This window comes from Triturus cristatus, chromosome 8 (genome assembly GCF_964204655.1).
Source record: "Triturus cristatus chromosome 8, aTriCri1.1, whole genome shotgun sequence".
Classification (NCBI taxonomy): Eukaryota; Metazoa; Chordata; class Amphibia; order Caudata; family Salamandridae; genus Triturus; species Triturus cristatus.
This window is the reverse complement of record NC_140591.1, coordinates 736891620-736916938: the sequence shown is the minus strand read 5'-3', so window position 1 is coordinate 736916938 and position 25319 is coordinate 736891620. Positions and strand designations below refer to the sequence as shown.

Genomic DNA, 25319 nt, shown 5'->3' with positions numbered 1-25319 from the left:
AGAGAGAGAGCGTCAATATAAACAGACTTTATTTCAATCAAGCTGTCTTTTCTATCCTTCAGGAGCAGAATGTTCTGATCATCAGCGCTCCAGAATGTAGTGTTTTCTTGGCAAGCATCACATATTGTGATGTGTTAGCTAAAAGTTCCATATCCTAGAGACTGATATATTCCTCTGTACTTGTACCTTGGGGATTCATCAAAACCTGGCATCATAAGCAGCTTTCTACTGCCACAGACTGGACAGCGAAACAATTTAAAATATCCCAGAAAAAGAAAATAAGCATGCTTAATCAGAGCTTTCTGGACAGGAAGGACATTTGAGCAAGTGAGGAATAAGCACTGCTTTTGTTAATTTGCATAGGCAGAATAGAGACTTCTGGGAAAAGGCCGAAATTACAGTCACAGAAAATGGCTGCATCTATAGAGAACGCTAAGAAGTGTTGGCAGCTTTTCCTCTGACCCTGGCCACTTTTACAAGCAATCCTATGATAGTCAGCAGGACCCACCCTAAAAAGGAAGGGGCATCCACTTGGACCCTTTCCACCTTTTCTAAATCTCGCCTGATCGAGCCTGATTGAGCACTGATTGAGCAGATAAGCACATGTCATTCTCATTTCAGAAAGGTATTGGTTAGCTTGCTGCTAGCAGCTCAGTTATGTTATGATGTTAGAGGCTATGCAAGGAATGCTTTAGTCCAGCGATATGCAGTTTTTATTGCGCCTTGCATTCAGCAGGAAGATCTTTAGCTTGAATCTGTGGCCTAGGTATTCACCTTGGTATTTCTTTTGGCACAAAGTGAAGGAGTATTTAAGAGAAAATGCACAATGTGTTTCTTATGTTGTTATGAACAACTTGTTACTCTTTCTCATTAAGCTTCAGCCACTGAAGAAATATATAAATAAGGGCTGACTTCCTGTAAGACGTGTCCAAAGCTGGGACGGAATAAAAGGAGACACTTGTAAATGATAGTGCTATCGTTTGAGAAAGGGTAAGTTGAGACTGACTTTCATGCGTATTCACAGACCAAGCATCATAAAGATACCAGCATGATCTTCATTGCGGGCTTAGAGCCGGTATTAGCTTTTGAGAGGTAAGAGGATTTTGAGGGCTCGTTGGTCGAGGGGTATGATTCTCGCTTTGGGTGCGAGAGGTCCCGGGTTCAAATCCCGGACGAGCCCTTTTCTTGGTACTCTTTTCAAGTTGTTTTGAAGTTTGCGTTTCAAAACCAACATCAATTTTTTCTTTGCAGTAGTGGATAATTCTTTGCTAGAGTCTCATGCTTCAGCCCTGCCCAGTCTGAGCTAATACCAAACATCTGGTCTTGCATGGCATGTACGAGCGTTCAGCTAGGGATGTCGGGCAGGTTGCATGAAAGAAATCTAAAGCCAGAGGCCCATGGAATAGCCAGTTCGGAGCAGTTTCATTACAGAAAAATCAACTGTAGGTATCTGTTTCTGTAGTGTAGTGGTTATCACGTTCGCCTCACACGCGAAAGGTCCCCGGTTCGAAACCGGGCAGAAACAGTTGTTATATTGTGTTGGCTACAATGTTGATAGGTGCCGTTTTGCCATGGAATTGTCCAAGCCCTGAAGATTATTTCATGCAATCTCGTTCCAAGAAAGGGAATTCTCTCAAAACACTAAAGTAATCGGCGTGTGGATGTATCTGTTGGTTCTCAGACCTTGCTTTCAAAAGAGCCCTGCAATCGGTTCACTGCTCACCTAGAACAAGCATTAACATGGAGAATTGTTGGCACCAACAGGAATCTTATTTTAGTGGAGTGTTTCTGGCTTTGAGTGCAGAGGCCCTCGGCTCAATTCCAAGATGATCCTTCTCAGGGTGATGATACAAATGCATTGTCACCTTTACGTTTAATGTCAGAATCATTTATTTCCAGTTGGTGGTGTAAGAATGTTTGCAACAGTATGGCGATTTTTCCTAGCCATGCATGAATGAAAGCATATCACTCGCCTTTAGGTGTTTTTCTAATACATTGATATTTGCATCTTCCTTCCTAGCCTGCATGTTTGACTATCTTACAGGCTGCATGTAATAAGTATCACATCAGGGCCCTTCTTCTACTCAATTCACAACTGTTCTATCACGACATAGATAAGAAAGCTGCATCTGCTTTTGTTGTGTAGTGGTAATCAGGTTTACCTGACGTGTGAAAGCCCCATGCTTTGAAAGTACACAGTAACAAAGAAACCGATGACTTTTATAAAAAGGTGTCATGTGTGTCTCTTACTTTGCACAAAAAGTGCCAGAGATGACTTCATTTGCAGTCACTTGAAAAGTAGGGATTCTCCAATAAATGGTAAATGGTTGAAACAAATCTGAAGAAATGCATGACATACCTGTGTGTGTGTGTGTATGCATGTATGTATATATAGGGAGAGAGAGAGCGTCAATATAAACAGACTTTATTTCAATCAAGCTGTCTTTTCTATCCTTCAGGAGCAGAATGTTCTGATCATCAGCGCTCCAGAATGTAGTGTTTTCTTGGCAAGCATCACATATTGTGATGTGTTAGCTAAAAGTTCCATATCCTAGAGACTGATATATTCCTCTGTACTTGTACCTTGGGGATTCATCAAAACCTGGCATCATAAGCAGCTTTCTACTGCCACAGACTGGACAGCGAAACAATTTAAAATATCCCAGAAAAAGAAAATAAGCATGCTTAATCAGAGCTTTCTGGACAGGAAGGACATTTGAGCAAGTGAGGAATAAGCACTGCTTTTGTTAATTTGCATAGGCAGAATAGAGACTTCTGGGAAAAGGCCGAAATTACAGTCACAGAAAATGGCTGCATCTATAGAGAACGCTAAGAAGTGTTGGCAGCTTTTCCTCTGACCCTGGCCACTTTTACAAGCAATCCTATGATAGTCAGCAGGACCCACCCTAAAAAGGAAGGGGCATCCACTTGGACCCTTTCCACCTTTTCTAAATCTCGCCTGATCGAGCCTAATTGAGCACTGATTGAGCAGATAAGCACATGTCATTCTCATTTCAGAAAGGTATTGGTTAGCTTGCTGCTAGCAGCTCAGTTATGTTATGATGTTAGAGGCTATGCAAGGAATGCTTTAGTCCAGCGATATGCAGTTTTTATTGCGCCTTGCATTCAGCAGGAAGATCTTTAGCTTGAATCTGTGGCCTAGGTATTCACCTTGGTATTTCTTTTGGCACAAAGTGAAGGAGTATTTAAGAGAAAATGCACAATGTGTTTCTTATGTTGTTATGAACAACTTGTTACTCTTTCTCATTAAGCTTCAGCCACTGAAGAAATATATAAATAAGGGCTGACTTCCTGTAAGACGTGTCCAAAGCTGGGACGGAATAAAAGGAGACACTTGTAAATGATAGTGCTATCGTTTGAGAAAGGGTAAGTTGAGACTGACTTTCATGCGTATTCACAGACCAAGCATCATAAAGATACCAGCATGATCTTCATTGCGGGCTTAGAGCCGGTATTAGCTTTTGAGAGGTAAGAGGATTTTGAGGGCTCGTTGGTCTAGGGGTATGATTCTCGCTTTGGGTGCGAGAGGTCCCGGGTTCAAATCCCGGACGAGCCCTTTTCTTGGTACTCTTTTCAAGTTGTTTTGAAGTTTGCGTTTCAAAACCAACATCAATTTTTTCTTTGCAGTAGTGGATAATTCTTTGCTAGAGTCTCATGCTTCAGCCCTGCCCAGTCTGAGCTAATACCAAACATCTGGTCTTGCATGGCATGTACGAGCGTTCAGCTAGGGATGTCGGGCAGGTTGCATGAAAGAAATCTAAAGCCAGAGGCCCATGGAATAGCCAGTTCGGAGCAGTTTCATTACAGAAAAATCAACTGTAGGTATCTGTTTCTGTAGTGTAGTGGTTATCACGTTCGCCTCACACGCGAAAGGTCCCCGGTTCGAAACCGGGCAGAAACAGTTGTTATATTGTGTTGGCTACAATGTTGATAGGTGCCGTTTTGCCATGGAATTGTCCAAGCCCTGAAGATTATTTCATGCAATCTCGTTCCAAGAAAGGGAATTCTCTCAAAACACTAAAGTAATCGGCGTGTGGATGTATCTGTTGGTTCTCAGACCTTGCTTTCAAAAGAGCCCTGCAATCGGTTCACTGCTCACCTAGAACAAGCATTAACATGGAGAATTGTTGGCACCAACAGGAATCTTATTTTAGTGGAGTGTTTCTGGCTTTGAGTGCAGAGGCCCTCGGCTCAATTCCAAGATGATCCTTCTCAGGGTGATGATACAAATGCATTGTCACCTTTACGTTTAATGTCAGAATCATTTATTTCCAGTTGGTGGTGTAAGAATGTTTGCAACAGTATGGCGATTTTTCCTAGCCATGCATGAATGAAAGCATATCACTCGCCTTTAGGTGTTTTTCTAATACATTGATATTTGCATCTTCCTTCCTAGCCTGCATGTTTGACTATCTTACAGGCTGCATGTAATAAGTATCACATCAGGGCCCTTCTTCTACTCAATTCACAACTGTTCTATCACGACATAGATAAGAAAGCTGCATCTGCTTTTGTTGTGTAGTGGTAATCAGGTTTACCTGACGTGTGAAAGCCCCATGCTTTGAAAGTACACAGTAACAAAGAAACCGATGACTTTTATAAAAAGGTGTCATGTGTGTCTCTTACTTTGCACAAAAAGTGCCAGAGATGACTTCATTTGCAGTCACTTGAAAAGTAGGGATTCTCCAATAAATGGTAAATGGTTGAAACAAATCTGAAGAAATGCATGACATACCTGTGTGTGTGTGTGTATGCATGTATGTATATATAGGGAGAGAGAGAGCGTCAATATAAACAGACTTTATTTCAATCAAGCTGTCTTTTCTATCCTTCAGGAGCAGAATGTTCTGATCATCAGCGCTCCAGAATGTAGTGTTTTCTTGGCAAGCATCACATATTGTGATGTGTTAGCTAAAAGTTCCATATCCTAGAGACTGATATATTCCTCTGTACTTGTACCTTGGGGATTCATCAAAACCTGGCATCATAAGCAGCTTTCTACTGCCACAGACTGGACAGCGAAACAATTTAAAATATCCCAGAAAAAGAAAATAAGCATGCTTAATCAGAGCTTTCTGGACAGGAAGGACATTTGAGCAAGTGAGGAATAAGCACTGCTTTTGTTAATTTGCATAGGCAGAATAGAGACTTCTGGGAAAAGGCCGAAATTACAGTCACAGAAAATGGCTGCATCTATAGAGAACGCTAAGAAGTGTTGGCAGCTTTTCCTCTGACCCTGGCCACTTTTACAAGCAATCCTATGATAGTCAGCAGGACCCACCCTAAAAAGGAAGGGGCATCCACTTGGACCCTTTCCACCTTTTCTAAATCTCGCCTGATCGAGCCTGATTGAGCACTGATTGAGCAGATAAGCACATGTCATTCTCATTTCAGAAAGGTATTGGTTAGCTTGCTGCTAGCAGCTCAGTTATGTTATGATGTTAGAGGCTATGCAAGGAATGCTTTAGTCCAGCGATATGCAGTTTTTAATGCGCCTTGCATTCAGCAGGAAGATCTTTAGCTTGAATCTGTGGCCTAGGTATTCACCTTGGTATTTCTTTTGGCACAAAGTGAAGGAGTATTTAAGAGAAAATGCACAATGTGTTTCTTATGTTGTTATGAACAACTTGTTACTCTTTCTCATTAAGCTTCAGCCACTGAAGAAATATATAAATAAGGGCTGACTTCCTGTAAGACGTGTCCAAAGCTGGGACGGAATAAAAGGAGACACTTGTAAATGATAGTGCTATCGTTTGAGAAAGGGTAAGTTGAGACTGACTTTCATGCGTATTCACAGACCAAGCATCATAAAGATACCAGCATGATCTTCATTGCGGGCTTAGAGCCGGTATTAGCTTTTGAGAGGTAAGAGGATTTTGAGGGCTCGTTGGTCTAGGGGTATGATTCTCGCTTTGGGTGCGAGAGGTCCCGGGTTCAAATCCCGGACGAGCCCTTTTCTTGGTACTCTTTTCAAGTTGTTTTGAAGTTTGCGTTTCAAAACCAACATCAATTTTTTCTTTGCAGTAGTGGATAATTCTTTGCTAGAGTCTCATGCTTCAGCCCTGCCCAGTCTGAGCTAATACCAAACATCTGGTCTTGCATGGCATGTACGAGCGTTCAGCTAGGGATGTCGGGCAGGTTGCATCAAAGAAATCTAAAGCCAGAGGCCCATGGAATAGCCAGTTCGGAGCAGTTTCATTACAGAAAAATCAACTGTAGGTATCTGTTTCTGTAGTGTAGTGGTTATCACGTTCGCCTCACACGCGAAAGGTCCCCGGTTCGAAACCGGGCAGAAACAGTTGTTATATTGTGTTGGCTACAATGTTGATAGGTGCCGTTTTGCCATGGAATTGTCCAAGCCCTGAAGATTATTTCATGCAATCTCGTTCCAAGAAAGGGAATTCTCTCAAAACACTAAAGTAATCGGCGTGTGGATGTATCTGTTGGTTCTCAGACCTTGCTTTCAAAAGAGCCCTGCAATCGGTTCACTGCTCACCTAGAACAAGCATTAACATGGAGAATTGTTGGCACCAACAGGAATCTTATTTTAGTGGAGTGTTTCTGGCTTTGAGTGCAGAGGCCCTCGGCTCAATTCCAAGATGATCCTTCTCAGGGTGATGATACAAATGCATTGTCACCTTTACGTTTAATGTCAGAATCATTTATTTCCAGTTGGTGGTGTAAGAATGTTTGCAACAGTATGGCGATTTTTCCTAGCCATGCATGAATGAAAGCATATCACTCGCCTTTAGGTGTTTTTCTAATACATTGATATTTGCATCTTCCTTCCTAGCCTGCATGTTTGACTATCTTACAGGCTGCATGTAATAAGTATCACATCAGGGCCCTTCTTCTACTCAATTCACAACTGTTCTATCACGACATAGATAAGAAAGCTGCATCTGCTTTTGTTGTGTAGTGGTAATCAGGTTTACCTGACGTGTGAAAGCCCCATGCTTTGAAAGTACACAGTAACAAAGAAACCGATGACTTTTATAAAAAGGTGTCATGTGTGTCTCTTACTTTGCACAAAAAGTGCCAGAGATGACTTCATTTGCAGTCACTTGAAAAGTAGGGATTCTCCAATAAATGGTAAATGGTTGAAACAAATCTGAAGAAATGCATGACATACCTGTGTGTGTGTGTGTATGCATGTATGTATATATAGGGAGAGAGAGAGCGTCAATATAAACAGACTTTATTTCAATCAAGCTGTCTTTTCTATCCTTCAGGAGCAGAATGTTCTGATCATCAGCGCTCCAGAATGTAGTGTTTTCTTGGCAAGCATCACATATTGTGATGTGTTAGCTAAAAGTTCCATATCCTAGAGACTGATATATTCCTCTGTACTTGTACCTTGGGGATTCATCAAAACCTGGCATCATAAGCAGCTTTCTACTGCCACAGACTGGACAGCGAAACAATTTAAAATATCCCAGAAAAAGAAAATAAGCATGCTTAATCAGAGCTTTCTGGACAGGAAGGACATTTGAGCAAGTGAGGAATAAGCACTGCTTTTGTTAATTTGCATAGGCAGAATAGAGACTTCTGGGAAAAGGCCGAAATTACAGTCACAGAAAATGGCTGCATCTATAGAGAACGCTAAGAAGTGTTGGCAGCTTTTCCTCTGACCCTGGCCACTTTTAAAAGCAATCCTATGATAGTCAGCAGGACCCACCCTAAAAAGGAAGGGGCATCCACTTGGACCCTTTCCACCTTTTCTAAATCTCGCCTGATCGAGCCTGATTGAGCACTGATTGAGCAGATAAGCACATGTCATTCTCATTTCAGAAAGGTATTGGTTAGCTTGCTGCTAGCAGCTCAGTTATGTTATGATGTTAGAGGCTATGCAAGGAATGCTTTAGTCCAGCGATATGCAGTTTTTATTGCGCCTTGCATTCAGCAGGAAGATCTTTAGCTTGAATCTGTGGCCTAGGTATTCACCTTGGTATTTCTTTTGGCACAAAGTGAAGGAGTATTTAAGAGAAAATGCACAATGTGTTTCTTATGTTGTTATGAACAACTTGTTACTCTTTCTCATTAAGCTTCAGCCACTGAAGAAATATATAAATAAGGGCTGACTTCCTGTAAGACGTGTCCAAAGCTGGGACGGAATAAAAGGAGACACTTGTAAATGATAGTGCTATCGTTTGAGAAAGGGTAAGTTGAGACTGACTTTCATGCGTATTCACAGACCAAGCATCATAAAGATACCAGCATGATCTTCATTGCGGGCTTAGAGCCGGTATTAGCTTTTGAGAGGTAAGAGGATTTTGAGGGCTCGTTGGTCTAGGGGTATGATTCTCGCTTTGGGTGCGAGAGGTCCCGGGTTCAAATCCCGGACGAGCCCTTTTCTTGGTACTCTTTTCAAGTTGTTTTGAAGTTTGCGTTTCAAAACCAACATCAATTTTTTCTTTGCAGTAGTGGATAATTCTTTGCTAGAGTCTCATGCTTCAGCCCTGCCCAGTCTGAGCTAATACCAAACATCTGGTCTTGCATGGCATGTACGAGCGTTCAGCTAGGGATGTCGGGCAGGTTGCATGAAAGAAATCTAAAGCCAGAGGCCCATGGAATAGCCAGTTCGGAGCAGTTTCATTACAGAAAAATCAACTGTAGGTATCTGTTTCTGTAGTGTAGTGGTTATCACGTTCGCCTCACACGCGAAAGGTCCCCGGTTCGAAACCGGGCAGAAACAGTTGTTATATTGTGTTGGCTACAATGTTGATAGGTGCCGTTTTGCCATGGAATTGTCCAAGCCCTGAAGATTATTTCATGCAATCTCGTTCCAAGAAAGGGAATTCTCTCAAAACACTAAAGTAATCGGCGTGTGGATGTATCTGTTGGTTCTCAGACCTTGCTTTCAAAAGAGCCCTGCAATCGGTTCACTGCTCACCTAGAACAAGCATTAACATGGAGAATTGTTGGCACCAACAGGAATCTTATTTTAGTGGAGTGTTTCTGGCTTTGAGTGCAGAGGCCCTCGGCTCAATTCCAAGATGATCCTTCTCAGGGTGATGATACAAATGCATTGTCACCTTTACGTTTAATGTCAGAATCATTTATTTCCAGTTGGTGGTGTAAGAATGTTTGCAACAGTATGGCGATTTTTCCTAGCCATGCATGAATGAAAGCATATCACTCGCCTTTAGGTGTTTTTCTAATACATTGATATTTGCATCTTCCTTCCTAGCCTGCATGTTTGACTATCTTACAGGCTGCATGTAATAAGTATCACATCAGGGCCCTTCTTCTACTCAATTCACAACTGTTCTATCACGACATAGATAAGAAAGCTGCATCTGCTTTTGTTGTGTAGTGGTAATCAGGTTTACCTGACGTGTGAAAGCCCCATGCTTTGAAAGTACACAGTAACAAAGAAACCGATGACTTTTATAAAAAGGTGTCATGTGTGTCTCTTACTTTGCACAAAAAGTGCCAGAGATGACTTCATTTGCAGTCACTTGAAAAGTAGGGATTCTCCAATAAATGGTAAATGGTTGAAACAAATCTGAAGAAATGCATGACATACCTGTGTGTGTGTGTGTATGCATGTATGTATATATAGGGAGAGAGAGAGCGTCAATATAAACAGACTTTATTTCAATCAAGCTGTCTTTTCTATCCTTCAGGAGCAGAATGTTCTGATCATCAGCGCTCCAGAATGTAGTGTTTTCTTGGCAAGCATCACATATTGTGATGTGTTAGCTAAAAGTTCCATATCCTAGAGACTGATATATTCCTCTGTACTTGTACCTTGGGGATTCATCAAAACCTGGCATCATAAGCAGCTTTCTACTGCCACAGACTGGACAGCGAAACAATTTAAAATATCCCAGAAAAAGAAAATAAGCATGCTTAATCAGAGCTTTCTGGACAGGAAGGACATTTGAGCAAGTGAGGAATAAGCACTGCTTTTGTTAATTTGCATAGGCAGAATAGAGACTTCTGGGAAAAGGCCGAAATTACAGTCACAGAAAATGGCTGCATCTATAGAGAACGCTAAGAAGTGTTGGCAGCTTTTCCTCTGACCCTGGCCACTTTTACAAGCAATCCTATGATAGTCAGCAGGACCCACCCTAAAAAGGAAGGGGCATCCACTTGGACCCTTTCCACCTTTTCTAAATCTCGCCTGATCGAGCCTGATTGAGCACTGATTGAGCAGATAAGCACATGTCATTCTCATTTCAGAAAGGTATTGGTTAGCTTGCTGCTAGCAGCTCAGTTATGTTATGATGTTAGAGGCTATGCAAGGAATGCTTTAGTCCAGCGATATGCAGTTTTTAATGCGCCTTGCATTCAGCAGGAAGATCTTTAGCTTGAATCTGTGGCCTAGGTATTCACCTTGGTATTTCTTTTGGCACAAAGTGAAGGAGTATTTGAGAGAAAATGCACAATGTGTTTCTTATGTTGTTATGAACAACTTGTTACTCTTTCTCATTAAGCTTCAGCCACTGAAGAAATATATAAATAAGGGCTGACTTCCTGTAAGACGTGTCCAAAGCTGGGACGGAATAAAAGGAGACACTTGTAAATGATAGTGCTATCGTTTGAGAAAGGGTAAGTTGAGACTGACTTTCATGCGTATTCACAGACCAAGCATCATAAAGATACCAGCATGATCTTCATTGCGGGCTTAGAGCCGGTATTAGCTTTTGAGAGGTAAGAGGATTTTGAGGGCTCGTTGGTCTAGGGGTATGATTCTCGCTTTGGGTGCGAGAGGTCCCGGGTTCAAATCCCGGACGAGCCCTTTTCTTGGTACTCTTTTCAAGTTGTTTTGAAGTTTGCGTTTCAAAACCAACATCAATTTTTTCTTTGCAGTAGTGGATAATTCTTTGCTAGAGTCTCATGCTTCAGCCCTGCCCAGTCTGAGCTAATACCAAACATCTGGTCTTGCATGGCATGTACGAGCGTTCAGCTAGGGATGTCGGGCAGGTTGCATGAAAGAAATCTAAAGCCAGAGGCCCATGGAATAGCCAGTTCGGAGCAGTTTCATTACAGAAAAATCAACTGTAGGTATCTGTTTCTGTAGTGTAGTGGTTATCACGTTCGCCTCACACGCGAAAGGTCCCCGGTTCGAAACCGGGCAGAAACAGTTGTTATATTGTGTTGGCTACAATGTTGATAGGTGCCGTTTTGCCATGGAATTGTCCAAGCCCTGAAGATTATTTCATGCAATCTCGTTCCAAGAAAGGGAATTCTCTCAAAACACTAAAGTAATCGGCGTGTGGATGTATCTGTTGGTTCTCAGACCTTGCTTTCAAAAGAGCCCTGCAATCGGTTCACTGCTCACCTAGAACAAGCATTAACATGGAGAATTGTTGGCACCAACAGGAATCTTATTTTAGTGGAGTGTTTCTGGCTTTGAGTGCAGAGGCCCTCGGCTCAATTCCAAGATGATCCTTCTCAGGGTGATGATACAAATGCATTGTCACCTTTACGTTTAATGTCAGAATCATTTATTTCCAGTTGGTGGTGTAAGAATGTTTGCAACAGTATGGCGATTTTTCCTAGCCATGCATGAATGAAAGCATATCACTCGCCTTTAGGTGTTTTTCTAATACATTGATATTTGCATCTTCCTTCCTAGCCTGCATGTTTGACTATCTTACAGGCTGCATGTAATAAGTATCACATCAGGGCCCTTCTTCTACTCAATTCACAACTGTTCTATCACGACATAGATAAGAAAGCTGCATCTGCTTTTGTTGTGTAGTGGTAATCAGGTTTACCTGACGTGTGAAAGCCCCATGCTTTGAAAGTACACAGTAACAAAGAAACCGATGACTTTTATAAAAAGGTGTCATGTGTGTCTCTTACTTTGCACAAAAAGTGCCAGAGATGACTTCATTTGCAGTCACTTGAAAAGTAGGGATTCTCCAATAAATGGTAAATGGTTGAAACAAATCTGAAGAAATGCATGACATACCTGTGTGTGTGTGTGTATGCATGTATGTATATATAGGGAGAGAGAGAGCGTCAATATAAACAGACTTTATTTCAATCAAGCTGTCTTTTCTATCCTTCAGGAGCAGAATGTTCTGATCATCAGCGCTCCAGAATGTAGTGTTTTCTTGGCAAGCATCACATATTGTGATGTGTTAGCTAAAAGTTCCATATCCTAGAGACTGATATATTCCTCTGTACTTGTACCTTGGGGATTCATCAAAACCTGGCATCATAAGCAGCTTTCTACTGCCACAGACTGGACAGCGAAACAATTTAAAATATCCCAGAAAAAGAAAATAAGCATGCTTAATCAGAGCTTTCTGGACAGGAAGGACATTTGAGCAAGTGAGGAATAAGCACTGCTTTTGTTAATTTGCATAGGCAGAATAGAGACTTCTGGGAAAAGGCCGAAATTACAGTCACAGAAAATGGCTGCATCTATAGAGAACGCTAAGAAGTGTTGGCAGCTTTTCCTCTGACCCTGGCCACTTTTACAAGCAATCCTATGATAGTCAGCAGGACCCACCCTAAAAAGGAAGGGGCATCCACTTGGACCCTTTCCACCTTTTCTAAATCTCGCCTGATCGAGCCTGATTGAGCACTGATTGAGCAGATAAGCACATGTCATTCTCATTTCAGAAAGGTATTGGTTAGCTTGCTGCTAGCAGCTCAGTTATGTTATGATGTTAGAGGCTATGCAAGGAATGCTTTAGTCCAGCGATATGCAGTTTTTATTGCGCCTTGCATTCAGCAGGAAGATCTTTAGCTTGAATCTGTGGCCTAGGTATTCACCTTGGTATTTCTTTTGGCACAAAGTGAAGGAGTATTTAAGAGAAAATGCACAATGTGTTTCTTATGTTGTTATGAACAACTTGTTACTCTTTCTCATTAAGCTTCAGCCACTGAAGAAATATATAAATAAGGGCTGACTTCCTGTAAGACGTGTCCAAAGCTGGGACGGAATAAAAGGAGACACTTGTAAATGATAGTGCTATCGTTTGAGAAAGGGTAAGTTGAGACTGACTTTCATGCGTATTCACAGACCAAGCATCATAAAGATACCAGCATGATCTTCATTGCGGGCTTAGAGCCGGTATTAGCTTTTGAGAGGTAAGAGGATTTTGAGGGCTCGTTGGTCGAGGGGTATGATTCTCGCTTTGGGTGCGAGAGGTCCCGGGTTCAAATCCCGGACGAGCCCTTTTCTTGGTACTCTTTTCAAGTTGTTTTGAAGTTTGCGTTTCAAAACCAACATCAATTTTTTCTTTGCAGTAGTGGATAATTCTTTGCTAGAGTCTCATGCTTCAGCCCTGCCCAGTCTGAGCTAATACCAAACATCTGGTCTTGCATGGCATGTACGAGCGTTCAGCTAGGGATGTCGGGCAGGTTGCATGAAAGAAATCTAAAGCCAGAGGCCCATGGAATAGCCAGTTCGGAGCAGTTTCATTACAGAAAAATCAACTGTAGGTATCTGTTTCTGTAGTGTAGTGGTTATCACGTTCGCCTCACACGCGAAAGGTCCCCGGTTCGAAACCGGGCAGAAACAGTTGTTATATTGTGTTGGCTACAATGTTGATAGGTGCCGTTTTGCCAGGGAATTGTCCAAGCCCTGAAGATTATTTCATGCAATCTCGTTCCAAGAAAGGGAATTCTCTCAAAACACTAAAGTAATCGGCGTGTGGATGTATCTGTTGGTTCTCAGACCTTGCTTTCAAAAGAGCCCTGCAATCGGTTCACTGCTCACCTAGAACAAGCATTAACATGGAGAATTGTTGGCACCAACAGGAATCTTATTTTAGTGGAGTGTTTCTGGCTTTGAGTGCAGAGGCCCTCGGCTCAATTCCAAGATGATCCTTCTCAGGGTGATGATACAAATGCATTGTCACCTTTACGTTTAATGTCAGAATCATTTATTTCCAGTTGGTGGTGTAAGAATGTTTGCAACAGTATGGCGATTTTTCCTAGCCATGCATGAATGAAAGCATATCACTCGCCTTTAGGTGTTTTTCTAATACATTGATATTTGCATCTTCCTTCCTAGCCTGCATGTTTGACTATCTTACAGGCTGCATGTAATAAGTATCACATCAGGGCCCTTCTTCTACTCAATTCACAACTGTTCTATCACGACATAGATAAGAAAGCTGCATCTGCTTTTGTTGTGTAGTGGTAATCAGGTTTACCTGACGTGTGAAAGCCCCATGCTTTGAAAGTACACAGTAACAAAGAAACCGATGACTTTTATAAAAAGGTGTCATGTGTGTCTCTTACTTTGCACAAAAAGTGCCAGAGATGACTTCATTTGCAGTCACTTGAAAAGTAGGGATTCTCCAATAAATGGTAAATGGTTGAAACAAATCTGAAGAAATGCATGACATACCTGTGTGTGTGTGTGTATGCATGTATGTATATATAGGGAGAGAGAGAGCGTCAATATAAACAGACTTTATTTCAATCAAGCTGTCTTTTCTATCCTTCAGGAGCAGAATGTTCTGATCATCAGCGCTCCAGAATGTAGTGTTTTCTTGGCAAGCATCACATATTGTGATGTGTTAGCTAAAAGTTCCATATCCTAGAGACTGATATATTCCTCTGTACTTGTACCTTGGGGATTCATCAAAACCTGGCATCATAAGCAGCTTTCTACTGCCACAGACTGGACAGCGAAACAATTTAAAATATCCCAGAAAAAGAAAATAAGCATGCTTAATCAGAGCTTTCTGGACAGGAAGGACATTTGAGCAAGTGAGGAATAAGCACTGCTTTTGTTAATTTGCATAGGCAGAATAGAGACTTCTGGGAAAAGGCCGAAATTACAGTCACAGAAAATGGCTGCATCTATAGAGAACGCTAAGAAGTGTTGGCAGCTTTTCCTCTGACCCTGGCCACTTTTACAAGCAATCCTATGATAGTCAGCAGGACCCACCCTAAAAAGGAAGGGGCATCCACTTGGACCCTTTCCACCTTTTCTAAATCTCGCCTGATTGAGCCTGATTGAGCACTGATTGAGCAGATAAGCACATGTCATTCTCATTTCAGAAAGGTATTGGTTAGCTTGCTGCTAGCAGCTCAGTTATGTTATGATGTTAGAGGCTATGCAAGGAATGCTTTAGTCCAGCGATATGCAGTTTTTATTGCGCCTTGCATTCAGCAGGAAGATCTTTAGCTTGAATCTGTGGCCTAGGTATTCACCTTGGTATTTCTTTTGGCAGAAAGTGAAGGAGTATTTAAGAGAAAATGCACAATGTGTTTCTTATGTTGTTATGAACAACTTGTTACTCTTTCTCATTAAGCTTCAGCCACTGAAGAAATATATAAATAAGGGCTGACTTCCTGTAAGACGTGTCCAAAGCTGGGACGGAATAAAAGGAGACACTTGTAAATGATAGTGCTATCGTTTGAGAAAGGGTAAGTTGAGACTGACTTTCATGCGTATTCACAGACCAAGCATCATAAAGATACCAGCATGATCTTCATTGCGGGCTTAGAGCCGGTATTAGCTTTTGAGAGGTAAGAGGATTTTGAGGGCTCGTTGGTCGAGGGGTATGATTCTCGCTTTGGGTGCGAGAGGTCCCGGGTTCAAATCCCGGACGAGCCCTTTTCTTGGTACTCTTTTCAAGTTGTTTTGAAGTTTGCGTTTCAAAACCAACATCAATTTTTTCTTTGCAGTAGTGGATAATTCTTTGCTAGAGTCTCATGCTTCAGCCCTGCCCAGTCTGAGCTAATACCAAACATCTGGTCTTGCATGGCATGTACGAGCGTTCAGCTAGGGATGTCGGGCAGGTTGCATGAAAGAAATCTAAAGCCAGAGGCCCATGGAATAGCCAGTTCGGAGCAGTTTCATTACAGAAAAATCAACTGTAGGTATCTGTTTCTGTAGTGTAGTGGTTATCACGTTCGCCTCACACGCGAAAGGTCCCCGGTTCGAAACCGGGCAGAAACAGTTGTTATATTGTGTTGGCTACAATGTTGATAGGTGCCGTTTTGCCATGGAATTGTCCAAGCCCTGAAGATTATTTCATGCAATCTCGTTCCAAGAAAGGGAATTCTCTCAAAACACTAAAGTAATCGGCGTGTGGATGTATCTGTTGGTTCTCAGGCCTTGCTTTCAAAAGAGCCCTGCAATCGGTTCACTGCTCACCTAGAACAAGCATTAACATGGAGAATTGTTGGCACCAACAGGAATCTTATTTTAGTGGAGTGTTTCTGGCTTTGAGTGCAGAGGCCCTCGGCTCAATTCCAAGATGATCCTTCTCAGGGTGATGATACAAATGCATTGTCACCTTTACGTTTAATGTCAGAATCATTTATTTCCAGTTGGTGGTGTAAGAATGTTTGCAACAGTATGGCGATTTTTCCTAGCCATGCATGAATGAAAGCATATCACTCGCCTTTAGGTGTTTTTCTAATACATTGATATTTGCATCTTCCTTCCTAGCCTGCATGTTTGACTATCTTACAGGCTGCATGTAATAAGTATCACATCAGGGCCCTTCTTCTACTCAATTCACAACTGTTCTATCACGACATAGATAAGAAAGCTGCATCTGCTTTTGTTGTGTAGTGGTAATCAGGTTTACCTGACGTGTGAAAGCCCCATGCTTTGAAAGTACACAGTAACAAAGAAACCGATGACTTTTATAAAAAGGTGTCATGTGTGTCTCTTACTTTGCACAAAAAGTGCCAGAGATGACTTCATTTGCAGTCACTTGAAAAGTAGGGATTCTCCAATAAATGGTAAATGGTTGAAACAAATCTGAAGAAATGCATGACATACCTGTGTGTGTGTGTGTATGCATGTATGTATATATAGGGAGAGAGAGAGCGTCAATATAAACAGACTTTATTTCAATCAAGCTGTCTTTTCTATCCTTCAGGAGCAGAATGTTCTGATCATCAGCGCTCCAGAATGTAGTGTTTTCTTGGCAAGCATCACATATTGTGATGTGTTAGCTAAAAGTTCCATATCCTAGAGACTGATATATTCCTCTGTACTTGTACCTTGGGGATTCATCAAAACCTGGCATCATAAGCAGCTTTCTACTGCCACAGACTGGACAGCGAAACAATTTAAAATATCCCAGAAAAAGAAAATAAGCATGCTTAATCAGAGCTTTCTGGACAGGAAGGACATTTGAGCAAGTGAGGAATAAGCACTGCTTTTGTTAATTTGCATAGGCAGAATAGAGACTTCTGGGAAAAGGCCGAAATTACAGTCACAGAAAATGGCTGCATCTATAGAGAACGCTAAGAAGTGTTGGCAGCTTTTCCTCTGACCCTGGCCACTTTTACAAGCAATCCTATGATAGTCAGCAGGACCCACCCTAAAAAGGAAGGGGCATCCACTTGGACCCTTTCCACCTTTTCTAAATCTCGCCTGATCGAGCCTGATTGAGCACTGATTGAGCAGATAAGCACATGTCATTCTCATTTCAGAAAGGTATTGGTTAGCTTGCTGCTAGCAGCTCAGTTATGTTATGATGTTAGAGGCTATGCAAGGAATGCTTTAGTCCAGCGATATGCAGTTTTTAATGCGCCTTGCATTCAGCAGGAAGATCTTTAGCTTGAATCTGTGGCCTAGGTATTCACCTTGGTATTTCTTTTGGCACAAAGTGAAGGAGTATTTAAGAGAAAATGCACAATGTGTTTCTTATGTTGTTATGAACAACTTGTTACTCTTTCTCATTAAGCTTCAGCCACTGAAGAAATATATAAATAAGGGCTGACTTCCTGTAAGACGTGTCCAAAGCTGGGACGGAATAAAAGGAGACACTTGTAAATGATAGTGCTATCGTTTGAGAAAGGGTAAGTTGAGACTGACTTTCATGCGTATTCACAGACCAAGCATCATAAAGATACCAGCATGATCTTCATTGCGGGCTTAGAGCCGGTATTAGCTTTTGAGAGGTAAGAGGATTTTGAGGGCTCGTTGGTCTAGGGGTATGATTCTCGCTTTGGGTGCGAGAGGTCCCGGGTTCAAATCCCGGACGAGCCCTTTTCTTGGTACTCTTTTCAAGTTGTTTTGAAGTTTGCGTTTCAAAACCAACATCAATTTTTTCTTTGCAGTAGTGGATAATTCTTTGCTAGAGTCTCATGCTTCAGCCCTGCCCAGTCTGAGCTAATACCAAACATCTGGTCTTGCATGGCATGTACGAGCGTTCAGCTAGGGATGTCGGGCAGGTTGCATGAAAGAAATCTAAAGCCAGAGGCCCATGGAATAGCCAGTTCGGAGCAGTTTCATTACAGAAAAATCAACTGTAGGTATCTGTTTCTGTAGTGTAGTGGTTATCACGTTCGCCTCACACGCGAAAGGTCCCCGGTTCGAAACCGGGCAGAAACAGTTGTTATATTGTGTTGGCTACAATGTTGATAGGTGCCGTTTTGCCATGGAATTGTCCAAGCCCTGAAGATTATTTCATGCAATCTCGTTCCAAGAAAGGGAATTCTCTCAAAACACTAAAGTAATCGGCGTGTGGATGTATCTGTTGGTTCTCAGACCTTGCTTTCAAAAGAGCCCTGCAATCGGTTCACTGCTCACCTAGAACAAGCATTAACATGGAGAATTGTTGGCACCAACAGGAATCTTATTTTAGTGGAGTGTTTCTGGCTTTGAGTGCAGAGGCCCTCGGCTCAATTCCAAGATGATCCTTCTCAGGGTGATGATACAAATGCATTGTCACCTTTACGTTTAATGTCAGAATCATTTATTTCCAGTTGGTGGTGTAAGAATGTTTGCAACAGTATGGCGATTTTTCCTAGCCATGCATGAATGAAAGCATATCACTCGCCTTTAGGTGTTTTTCTAATACATTGATATTTGCATCTTCCTTCCTAGCCTGCATGTTTGACTATCTTACAGGCTGCATGTAATAAGTATCACATCAGGGCCCTTCTTCTACTCAATTCACAACTGTTCTATCACGACATAGATAAGAAAGCTGCATCTGCTTTTGTTGTGTAGTGGTAATCAGGTTTACCTGACGTGTGAAAGCCCCATGCTTTGAAAGTACACAGTAACAAAGAAACCGATGACTTTTATAAAAAGGTGTCATGTGTGTCTCTTACTTTGCACAAAAAGTGCCAGAGATGACTTCATTTGCAGTCACTTGAAAAGTAGGGATTCTCCAATAAATGGTAAATGGTTGAAACAAATCTGAAGAAATGCATGACATACCTGTGTGTGTGTGTGTATGCATGTATGTATATATAGGGAGAGAGAGAGCGTCAATATAAACAGACTTTATTTCAATCAAGCTGTCTTTTCTATCCTTCAGGAGCAGAATGTTCTGATCATCAGCGCTCCAGAATGTAGTGTTTTCTTGGCAAGCATCACATATTGTGATGTGTTAGCTAAAAGTTCCATATCCTAGAGACTGATATATTCCTCTGTACTTGTACCTTGGGGATTCATCAAAACCTGGCATCATAAGCAGCTTTCTACTGCCACAGACTGGACAGCGAAACAATTTAAAATATCCCAGAAAAAGAAAATAAGCATGCTTAATCAGAGCTTTCTGGACAGGAAGGACATTTGAGCAAGTGAGGAATAAGCACTGCTTTTGTTAATTTGCATAGGCAGAATAGAGACTTCTGGGAAAAGGCCGAAATTACAGTCACAGAAAATGGCTGCATCTATAGAGAACGCTAAGAAGTGTTGGCAGCTTTTCCTCTGACCCTGGCCACTTTTACAAGCAATCCTATGATAGTCAGCAGGACCCACCCTAAAAAGGAAGGGGCATCCACTTGGACCCTTTCCACCTTTTCTAAATCTCGCCTGATCGAGCCTGATTGAGCACTGATTGAGCAGATAAGCACATGTCATTCTCATTTCAGAAAGGTATTGGTTAGCTTGCTGCTAGCAGCTCAGTTATGTTATGATGTTAGAGGCTATGCAAGGAATGCTTTAGTCCAGCGATATGCAGTTTTTAATGCGCCTTGCATTCAGCAGGAAGATCTTTAGCTTGAATCTGTGGCCTAGGTATTCACCTTGGTATTTCTTTTGGCACAAAGTGAAGGAGTATTTAAGAGAAAATGCACAATGTGTTTCTTATGTTGTTATGAACAACTTGTTACTCTTTCTCATTAAGCTTCAGCCACTGAAGAAATATATAAATAAGGGCTGACTTCCTGTAAGACGTGTCCAAAGCTGGGACGGAATAAAAGGAGACACTTGTAAATGATAGTGCTATCGTTTGAGAAAGGGTAAGTTGAGACTGACTTTCATGCGTATTCACAGACCAAGCATCATAAAGATACCAGCATGATCTTCATTGCGGGCTTAGAGCCGGTATTAGCTTTTGAGAGGTAAGAGGATTTTGAGGGCTCGTTGGTCTAGGGGTATGATTCTCGCTTTGGGTGCGAGAGGTCCCGGGTTCAAATCCCGGACGAGCCCTTTTCTTGGTACTCTTTTCAAGTTGTTTTGAAGTTTGCGTTTCAAAACCAACATCAATTTTTTCTTTGCAGTAGTGGATAATTCTTTGCTAGAGTCTCATGCTTCAGCCCTGCCCAGTCTGAGCTAATACCAAACATCTGGTCTTGCATGGCATGTACGAGCGTTCAGCTAGGGATGTCGGGCAGGTTGCATGAAAGAAATCTAAAGCCAGAGGCCCATGGAATAGCCAGTTCGGAGCAGTTTCATTACAGAAAAATCAACTGTAGGTATCTGTTTCTGTAGTGTAGTGGTTATCACGTTCGCCTCACACGCGAAAGGTCCCCGGTTCGAAACCGGGCAGAAACAGTTGTTATATTGTGTTGGCTACAATGTTGATAGGTGCCGTTTTGCCATGGAATTGTCCAAGCCCTGAAGATTATTTCATGCAATCTCGTTCCAAGAAAGGGAATTCTCTCAAAACACTAAAGTAATCGGCGTGTGGATGTATCTGTTGGTTCTCAGACCTTGCTTTCAAAAGAGCCCTGCAATCGGTTCACTGCTCACCTAGAACAAGCATTAACATGGAGAATTGTTGGCACCAACAGGAATCTTATTTTAGTGGAGTGTTTCTGGCTTTGAGTGCAGAGGCCCTCGGCTCAATTCCAAGATGATCCTTCTCAGGGTGATGATACAAATGCATTGTCACCTTTACGTTTAATGTCAGAATCATTTATTTCCAGTTGGTGGTGTAAGAATGTTTGCAACAGTATGGCGATTTTTCCTAGCCATGCATGAATGAAAGCATATCACTCGCCTTTAGGTGTTTTTCTAATACATTGATATTTGCATCTTCCTTCCTAGCCTGCATGTTTGACTATCTTACAGGCTGCATGTAATAAGTATCACATCAGGGCCCTTCTTCTACTCAATTCACAACTGTTCTATCACGACATAGATAAGAAAGCTGCATCTGCTTTTGTTGTGTAGTGGTAATCAGGTTTACCTGACGTGTGAAAGCCCCATGCTTTGAAAGTACACAGTAACAAAGAAACCGATGACTTTTATAAAAAGGTGTCATGTGTGTCTCTTACTTTGCACAAAAAGTGCCAGAGATGACTTCATTTGCAGTCACTTGAAAAGTAGGGATTCTCCAATAAATGGTAAATGGTTGAAACAAATCTGAAGAAATGCATGACATACCTGTGTGTGTGTGTGTATGCATGTATGTATATATAGGGAGAGAGAGAGCGTCAATATAAACAGACTTTATTTCAATCAAGCTGTCTTTTCTATCCTTCAGGAGCAGAATGTTCTGATCATCAGCGCTCCAGAATGTAGTGTTTTCTTGGCAAGCATCACATATTGTGATGTGTTAGCTAAAAGTTCCATATCCTAGAGACTGATATATTCCTCTGTACTTGTACCTTGGGGATTCATCAAAACCTGGCATCATAAGCAGCTTTCTACTGCCACAGACTGGACAGCGAAACAATTTAAAATATCCCAGAAAAAGAAAATAAGCATGCTTAATCAGAGCTTTCTGGACAGGAAGGACATTTGAGCAAGTGAGGAATAAGCACTGCTTTTGTTAATTTGCATAGGCAGAATAGAGACTTCTGGGAAAAGGCCGAAATTACAGTCACAGAAAATGGCTGCATCTATAGAGAACGCTAAGAAGTGTTGGCAGCTTTTCCTCTGACCCTGGCCACTTTTACAAGCAATCCTATGATAGTCAGCAGGACCCACCCTAAAAAGGAAGGGGCATCCACTTGGACCCTTTCCACCTTTTCTAAATCTCGCCTGATCGAGCCTGATTGAGCACTGATTGAGCAGATAAGCACATGTCATTCTCATTTCAGAAAGGTATTGGTTAGCTTGCTGCTAGCAGCTCAGTTATGTTATGATGTTAGAGGCTATGCAAGGAATGCTTTAGTCCAGCGATATGCAGTTTTTAATGCGCCTTGCATTCAGCAGGAAGATCTTTAGCTTGAATCTGTGGCCTAGGTATTCACCTTGGTATTTCTTTTGGCACAAAGTGAAGGAGTATTTGAGAGAAAATGCACAATGTGTTTCTTATGTTGTTATGAACAACTTGTTACTCTTTCTCATTAAGCTTCAGCCACTGAAGAAATATATAAATAAGGGCTGACTTCCTGTAAGACGTGTCCAAAGCTGGGACGGAATAAAAGGAGACACTTGTAAATGATAGTGCTATCGTTTGAGAAAGGGTAAGTTGAGACTGACTTTCATGCGTATTCACAGACCAAGCATCATAAAGATACCAGCATGATCTTCATTGCGGGCTTAGAGCCGGTATTAGCTTTTGAGAGGTAAGAGGATTTTGAGGGCTCGTTGGTCTAGGGGTATGATTCTCGCTTTGGGTGCGAGAGGTCCCGGGTTCAAATCCCGGACGAGCCCTTTTCTTGGTACTCTTTTCAAGTTGTTTTGAAGTTTGCGTTTCAAAACCAACATCAATTTTTTCTTTGCAGTAGTGGATAATTCTTTGCTAGAGTCTCATGCTTCAGCCCTGCCCAGTCTGAGCTAATACCAAACATCTGGTCTTGCATGGCATGTACGAGCGTTCAGCTAGGGATGTCGGGCAGGTTGCATGAAAGAAATCTAAAGCCAGAGGCCCATGGAATAGCCAGTTCGGAGCAGTTTCATTACAGAAAAATCAACTGTAGGTATCTGTTTCTGTAGTGTAGTGGTTATCACGTTCGCCTCACACGCGAAAGGTCCCCGGTTCGAAACCGGGCAGAAACAGTTGTTATATTGTGTTGGCTACAATGTTGATAGGTGCCGTTTTGCCATGGAATTGTCCAAGCCCTGAAGATTATTTCATGCAATCTCGTTCCAAGAAAGGGAATTCTCTCAAAACACTAAAGTAATCGGCGTGTGGATGTATCTGTTGGTTCTCAGACCTTGCTTTCAAAAGAGCCCTGCAATCGGTTCACTGCTCACCTAGAACAAGCATTAACATGGAGAATTGTTGGCACCAACAGGAATCTTATTTTAGTGGAGTGTTTCTGGCTTTGAGTGCAGAGGCCCTCGGCTCAATTCCAAGATGATCCTTCTCAGGGTGATGATACAAATGCATTGTCACCTTTACGTTTAATGTCAGAATCATTTATTTCCAGTTGGTGGTGTAAGAATGTTTGCAACAGTATGGCGATTTTTCCTAGCCATGCATGAATGAAAGCATATCACTCGCCTTTAGGTGTTTTTCTAATACATTGATATTTGCATCTTCCTTCCTAGCCTGCATGTTTGACTATCTTACAGGCTGCATGTAATAAGTATCACATCAGGGCCCTTCTTCTACTCAATTCACAACTGTTCTATCACGACATAGATAAGAAAGCTGCATCTGCTTTTGTTGTGTAGTGGTAATCAGGTTTACCTGACGTGTGAAAGCCCCATGCTTTGAAAGTACACAGTAACAAAGAAACCGATGACTTTTATAAAAAGGTGTCATGTGTGTCTCTTACTTTGCACAAAAAGTGCCAGAGATGACTTCATTTGCAGTCACTTGAAAAGTAGGGATTCTCCAATAAATGGTAAATGGTTGAAACAAATCTGAAGAAATGCATGACATACCTGTGTGTGTGTGTGTATGCATGTATGTATATATAGGGAGAGAGAGAGCGTCAATATAAACAGACTTTATTTCAATCAAGCTGTCTTTTCTATCCTTCAGGAGCAGAATGTTCTGATCATCAGCGCTCCAGAATGTAGTGTTTTCTTGGCAAGCATCACATATTGTGATGTGTTAGCTAAAAGTTCCATATCCTAGAGACTGATATATTCCTCTGTACTTGTACCTTGGGGATTCATCAAAACCTGGCATCATAAGCAGCTTTCTACTGCCACAGACTGGACAGCGAAACAATTTAAAATATCCCAGAAAAAGAAAATAAGCATGCTTAATCAGAGCTTTCTGGACAGGAAGGACATTTGAGCAAGTGAGGAATAAGCACTGCTTTTGTTAATTTGCATAGGCAGAATAGAGACTTCTGGGAAAAGGCCGAAATTACAGTCACAGAAAATGGCTGCATCTATAGAGAACGCTAAGAAGTGTTGGCAGCTTTTCCTCTGACCCTGGCCACTTTTACAAGCAATCCTATGATAGTCAGCAGGACCCACCCTAAAAAGGAAGGGGCATCCACTTGGACCCTTTCCACCTTTTCTAAATCTCGCCTGATCGAGCCTGATTGAGCACTGATTGAGCAGATAAGCACATGTCATTCTCATTTCAGAAAGGTATTGGTTAGCTTGCTGCTAGCAGCTCAGTTATGTTATGATGTTAGAGGCTATGCAAGGAATGCTTTAGTCCAGCGATATGCAGTTTTTATTGCGCCTTGCATTCAGCAGGAAGATCTTTAGCTTGAATCTGTGGCCTAGGTATTCACCTTGGTATTTCTTTTGGCACAAAGTGAAGGAGTATTTAAGAGAAAATGCACAATGTGTTTCTTATGTTGTTATGAACAACTTGTTACTCTTTCTCATTAAGCTTCAGCCACTGAAGAAATATATAAATAAGGGCTGACTTCCTGTAAGACGTGTCCAAAGCTGGGACGGAATAAAAGGAGACACTTGTAAATGATAGTGCTATCGTTTGAGAAAGGGTAAGTTGAGACTGACTTTCATGCGTATTCACAGACCAAGCATCATAAAGATACCAGCATGATCTTCATTGCGGGCTTAGAGCCGGTATTAGCTTTTGAGAGGTAAGAGGATTTTGAGGGCTCGTTGGTCGAGGGGTATGATTCTCGCTTTGGGTGCGAGAGGTCCCGGGTTCAAATCCCGGACGAGCCCTTTTCTTGGTACTCTTTTCAAGTTGTTTTGAAGTTTGCGTTTCAAAACCAACATCAATTTTTTCTTTGCAGTAGTGGATAATTCTTTGCTAGAGTCTCATGCTTCAGCCCTGCCCAGTCTGAGCTAATACCAAACATCTGGTCTTGCATGGCATGTACGAGCGTTCAGC

The 25319-nt window shown here is 41.8% G+C and overlaps 17 non-coding genes across 17 annotated transcripts; all 17 read left to right on the top strand.

The window, feature by feature from the left end:
• Positions 1 to 1452: 1452 nt before the first annotated feature.
• On the top strand, positions 1453 to 1525 carry TRNAV-CAC (transfer RNA valine (anticodon CAC)). The gene has a single exon. It is a non-coding gene; the product is annotated as a tRNA-Val (tRNA).
• Positions 1526 to 3505: 1980 nt separating this feature from the next.
• On the top strand, positions 3506 to 3577 carry TRNAP-UGG (transfer RNA proline (anticodon UGG)). Its single transcript has one exon. It is a non-coding gene; the product is annotated as a tRNA-Pro (tRNA).
• Positions 3578 to 3849: 272 nt separating this feature from the next.
• TRNAV-CAC (transfer RNA valine (anticodon CAC)) lies at positions 3850 to 3922 on the top strand. The gene has a single exon. It is a non-coding gene; the product is annotated as a tRNA-Val (tRNA).
• Positions 3923 to 5902: 1980 nt separating this feature from the next.
• On the top strand, positions 5903 to 5974 carry TRNAP-UGG (transfer RNA proline (anticodon UGG)). Its single transcript has one exon. It is a non-coding gene; the product is annotated as a tRNA-Pro (tRNA).
• A 272-nt stretch (positions 5975 to 6246) lies between these two features.
• On the top strand, positions 6247 to 6319 carry TRNAV-CAC (transfer RNA valine (anticodon CAC)). The gene has a single exon. It is a non-coding gene; the product is annotated as a tRNA-Val (tRNA).
• A 1980-nt stretch (positions 6320 to 8299) lies between these two features.
• Positions 8300 to 8371, top strand: TRNAP-UGG (transfer RNA proline (anticodon UGG)). The gene has a single exon. It is a non-coding gene; the product is annotated as a tRNA-Pro (tRNA).
• A 272-nt stretch (positions 8372 to 8643) lies between these two features.
• On the top strand, positions 8644 to 8716 carry TRNAV-CAC (transfer RNA valine (anticodon CAC)). Its single transcript has one exon. It is a non-coding gene; the product is annotated as a tRNA-Val (tRNA).
• A 1980-nt stretch (positions 8717 to 10696) lies between these two features.
• Positions 10697 to 10768, top strand: TRNAP-UGG (transfer RNA proline (anticodon UGG)). Its single transcript has one exon. It is a non-coding gene; the product is annotated as a tRNA-Pro (tRNA).
• A 272-nt stretch (positions 10769 to 11040) lies between these two features.
• On the top strand, positions 11041 to 11113 carry TRNAV-CAC (transfer RNA valine (anticodon CAC)). Its single transcript has one exon. It is a non-coding gene; the product is annotated as a tRNA-Val (tRNA).
• A 2324-nt stretch (positions 11114 to 13437) lies between these two features.
• On the top strand, positions 13438 to 13510 carry TRNAV-CAC (transfer RNA valine (anticodon CAC)). Its single transcript has one exon. It is a non-coding gene; the product is annotated as a tRNA-Val (tRNA).
• Positions 13511 to 15834: 2324 nt separating this feature from the next.
• Positions 15835 to 15907, top strand: TRNAV-CAC (transfer RNA valine (anticodon CAC)). Its single transcript has one exon. It is a non-coding gene; the product is annotated as a tRNA-Val (tRNA).
• A 1980-nt stretch (positions 15908 to 17887) lies between these two features.
• On the top strand, positions 17888 to 17959 carry TRNAP-UGG (transfer RNA proline (anticodon UGG)). Its single transcript has one exon. It is a non-coding gene; the product is annotated as a tRNA-Pro (tRNA).
• A 272-nt stretch (positions 17960 to 18231) lies between these two features.
• On the top strand, positions 18232 to 18304 carry TRNAV-CAC (transfer RNA valine (anticodon CAC)). Its single transcript has one exon. It is a non-coding gene; the product is annotated as a tRNA-Val (tRNA).
• A 1980-nt stretch (positions 18305 to 20284) lies between these two features.
• Positions 20285 to 20356, top strand: TRNAP-UGG (transfer RNA proline (anticodon UGG)). The gene has a single exon. It is a non-coding gene; the product is annotated as a tRNA-Pro (tRNA).
• A 272-nt stretch (positions 20357 to 20628) lies between these two features.
• Positions 20629 to 20701, top strand: TRNAV-CAC (transfer RNA valine (anticodon CAC)). Its single transcript has one exon. It is a non-coding gene; the product is annotated as a tRNA-Val (tRNA).
• A 1980-nt stretch (positions 20702 to 22681) lies between these two features.
• TRNAP-UGG (transfer RNA proline (anticodon UGG)) lies at positions 22682 to 22753 on the top strand. The gene has a single exon. It is a non-coding gene; the product is annotated as a tRNA-Pro (tRNA).
• Positions 22754 to 23025: 272 nt separating this feature from the next.
• On the top strand, positions 23026 to 23098 carry TRNAV-CAC (transfer RNA valine (anticodon CAC)). The gene has a single exon. It is a non-coding gene; the product is annotated as a tRNA-Val (tRNA).
• The last annotated feature ends 2221 nt before the right edge of the window (positions 23099 to 25319 follow it).